The sequence below is a fragment of the Triticum dicoccoides genome, chromosome 6B (genome assembly GCF_002162155.2).
Source record: "Triticum dicoccoides isolate Atlit2015 ecotype Zavitan chromosome 6B, WEW_v2.0, whole genome shotgun sequence".
Classification (NCBI taxonomy): domain Eukaryota; kingdom Viridiplantae; phylum Streptophyta; class Magnoliopsida; order Poales; family Poaceae; genus Triticum; species Triticum dicoccoides.
This window is the reverse complement of record NC_041391.1, coordinates 142,887,692-142,891,736: the sequence shown is the minus strand read 5'-3', so window position 1 is coordinate 142,891,736 and position 4,045 is coordinate 142,887,692. Positions and strand designations below refer to the sequence as shown.

Here is a 4,045-nt window from a genome sequence, read left to right as displayed (position 1 = left end):
CATGTTTTCGAGAGGGAGCTAGCTAATCGGGTTTGATGGCGAAGTGTCAGCTGCTTCATCATTTGACCTGAAAACTTTTTCTATGATCATCATACGCAATCATAAGTTTTATGTAAGAATGTATTCCCTTTGATCCATATTAGTTGTTGCTCAAATGAATGTATTTAGACGCATTTTAGTGCTAGATACATTTGTTTGAGCGACAATTAATATGGAGAGAGGGCCCGAGATGCTTTGCCGTGGCCACGGAGGACCTAAATGGGTCGCGTCGGCGCTAGGTAGCTCTCGCGGTCGCGCAGGGACCGCCGCCGCCGCCGGCTGATCTCCCTCCTCCGGCCACCTCCGGCCCAGCCAAGCACAGATCCGGGACCCTCTCGGCGTCCTCTCTCCATCCATCCCGAAGCCCGGCGCCATCTTCACCGGCTCTCTCTCCCCGCGGAGTTCGAGTCGGGCCCTTCCCCTCTCCCTGTCCCGCTCCCGTGCGGCCGCGTCGGGCCACACCGGGGCGCCCCTGCGAGCTCGAGCAGGCCCCCCTGCGCCTCCCTCTCCTCTCGCCGCCGCCGAAGGCGTCGCCGGGCAAAGCCCTGGCGGTGCGGCGGCGGCGGGACCTCTCGGTTGTTGTCTTCGAGAGCGGGGGCGGCGCTGCTCCGCTACTCCAGGCTGGCCCCTGCAGCCAAAAGGTTGCTCCCCGTCATGGTCTCCGGCTCCGCTCGGCGTGGTGGCGCGGGAGCCTCGGTGGAGCATTGGTGGTCCACGGGAGGGCTGGCTGCGGCCGGATCTGGCCGGGCGTGGTCGGATTCGGCCTGCCAGCGGTGGTTTCCTGCTACGATGCGGTGACTGCGTGGTGCGGTGGCTGCGACACGGCGGGGCGACCTCCTATCCCCGGGCCTGGCGTGGCGATGTTGGACTCCGAGGCGGCGGCCCCGGGATGGTGGTTGATGTGTCGGCGGCCGTGGAGTTCGCGCGGGCGACGCGGCGACCGCGGTGTGCTTGGTGGAGGGAGGCTCGTCTCATGTCTGGGCAGCTCGATTGGCTCGGCAGCGAGGCGTGGTGGTGGTCCCTGCGTGGCGATGGCGCGGTTGCTGTGGAGGGGGTGTGCGAGTCAGTGGAGGTGCTAGTTGGCGTCGGTCGACCGCGTGGGAGTGGTGGTGTTGCTGATCCGGGCGGAAGCTTGGCCGGTGCTAGCTGGCCGGCGGCGGCGGCGCTCGTGGGCGTCGCTTTCTTCCTTGGAGGCGCCGTCGTGGTGATTTGTGCATCCTCATCTCTCGGGTCAAGATCTCCGGGCGAAAGTCAGGATCCTGGTTGGATCAGGCGTCATCGTCGTCTCAATGTCGTTTTCCCTCTTGGGGGCGCCGTCTTGGAGATCTTGGTCCCTTTTGTGCTTCCTGCAGGCTGGACGTGCACGACATCGCGGTCGGCAGGTGCCCGGCCGGCGGTGAGGTTGGTGTGGCGTTGCGACGCGTGTGGCAACGATGATGATGGCGAGCAGAGCCTGAGTCGCGGCTTGTCCTTTTGATGTCGAAGGTCCGGTGCGCCAATGGGTGTGCCCATGCTGGTTTCTGGCTGTGACAGAGAAGTCGGAGCTGCGGGAGGCGAGGCCGCTGCGGCAACGATGACTCCATGAGGGCAGTTTTCAGCGTGCGGCGCTCTCAGGGTGTTGCATTGGTCTAGGTCGGTGCGAGGCTTGCAACTTTCTCCTGTGATGCTCGTCAGCAAAATCGGAGCTGCCATGTCCTCGACGTTGGGGTCAACTGTTTGGCGTTGTTGTGGCCAGGTCGTCCGTGTGTGCCCCTTATGGGGTTAGTATCTAGGTTTTCGCCCGGTTTTCTTAACCGGGCAACTCTCTTCTCCTTAATCAATGAAAATGGCAAATCTTTTGCCTTGTTTCAAAGAAAAACAATTAATATGGATTGAAGGGAGTAACATTTTTATGTTCAGTTGTTATATTCAGTACTTCCTCCATCTCATAAATAATATTATGGGACGGAGGGAGTAATTTAGTGCATTCACATGCATTTAGTGAATATAATTTAAATCTTGACTATGAGTGCATGAACAAATTGGTAAAATTGGGTTGGAAAATCGTACTTGTGTTAGTGAGTCTATATTTAAGCCTTATCCAAGATAATATGAGGATTTCCGAACATCAGGGCGCTCGTACCAGTCCCAAAAATGAAGCTTATTTGTTTGCTAATTCTAGAAAACGCAAACAAAGCCTAAATAAGATAAAACCTGGCATGGTGTCATCATATGATTGCTAGAGGATGCAGTCAAAGCTTGAGAATATTACTCGAAAGAGTGACGTACCCTGCTTAGAGACTGGAACATCTCTGAGGAAGAAACATGATTTCGAGACAGAACATGCCAGGTTTGAAGGTGAAGTACTCTTTGTTCATTGTTTGACCTTGAAACATTTTCTACACTCACACCATCACACGTTTCATGTCAAAAATTGGTATTTTTTTGGGTTTGTTTCCTATATTCAAGTGCTAACAAAAACATAATACCAAGTTTCAAACTCACAACTTTCCATAAAATTGGTATTATGGACTCAATTCAAGTGCTAACAAACGTAATATTTTGGGTTTGTCTATTTGTTAGCGTACTTTCCAGTTTTTCCTAACATACAAAATATTACTTGCGTCCATAATATTCAAGTCCTCCCAAGAGATTTACAAGAGATTAAGATTTGCAAGAGATTTATAGCATCTACATCTAACAGTCCTGGATTTAGATGTGAGGTAGCTATTTCACTTGCGTCCAGAATATTCAAGTCCTCCCAAGATAGCGTTTTATTCTCATATAAACTACTAGTACTATTTTTGGAAGGATATGGATAGCCATATCTTCATCTTTTTTTTGAGGATCCTAGCCATATCTTCATCTGATCAACATTTTCCAAACAATAAACATGTTTAGATATAGATGTCCCTCTCGTCTCCATCTATATATATGAACCATATGCATGTATTGCTTTCTTGATCTGAAGAAGATATATTCTACCATCGACTATCTGTACTGCAGATTCGCAACAAAAGAGACTATCTGCATTGCATACATGGCCGCATACATGAAGCCCCTCCAGGCACCAGTCCTTCTGCTTCTTCTCGTATGCCTTGCTATTCATTCACAATGTAAGTGGGAGATATGTGACCACATTATTGATAACCCTGTGTTTGTTGGGGGTAGATAAGACTAAGAGTACAATCTTGAATCTCTAGCGGAGCGATCTTGTCTACTTTTCTTGTTTATACCTACGAATTATGAGTGTGCTTATTATAATTTCATATAGGTGGAAGGACGGAAGACATGGACAACGTGAGGATAAGCCTGCCGCACGGATTATGTGCGTACAAACCTTGCAAAGATGGCTACTGCAACTGTTGTTACCTGACGGAGGACTGCTTTCTCACAATGGATGACTGCAAAAAGAAATGCAATGGTCCTCGTTCGCGCATCACGGCGGGGGTGCCGACCCCCTCCATTTCCGCCCGCACATCAGATTGAAATATTTTTATTTGCGACAACATCTGTTGATGAAGAATCTCTATCTCTCTACCTAATCTTTCCCTAATAATAAAGCACAGACTGTTTCTGGTCGTCCGTCATTTAAATTGCCCCCGAAACTGCCATAAATTACCCATCATGCCACCCATAAGCGAATAAAACTATTCGAATTTTTTTCCGTCAAAGTCGCAGTTTGGTTCGGTTCTTAAAGGGGGAGACCCTAAACGAATCATGAGGACGTGCAAGATGTAGCAAAGCTCTCCTCCATATAGGAGACCCTGGTCTGATCCCTGATTGCTGCACTTTTTCATCCCTGTTTTCTCTCTTTATGTGGCACAGCTCTCCTCCTCCCTAGGACAGGTTCAAGGGCCGGCCCATGCTTTATTATTTTATTTTTTTCTTTCTATAAATTAATTCGGTATTTTTCAAAATTCTAAATTTAAAAAGTTGCGAGTTTAAAAAAAAGTTCATGAAATCAAAAAATGTTCTGGAATTCAAAAAAGGTTCAGGAAATAATAAATTATTCACGGATTCAAAA

At 49.4% G+C, this 4,045-nt stretch overlaps 1 long non-coding RNA gene across 1 annotated transcript; it reads left to right on the top strand.

Annotated features, from left to right (window-relative positions):
• The first annotated feature begins 2,972 nt into the window (after positions 1–2,972).
• LOC119321846 lies at positions 2,973–3,608 on the top strand. Its single transcript, XR_005155246.1, has 2 exons — positions 2,973–3,134; positions 3,293–3,608. It is a non-coding gene; the product is annotated as an uncharacterized LOC119321846 (long non-coding RNA).
• Positions 3,609–4,045: the final 437 nt, after the last annotated feature.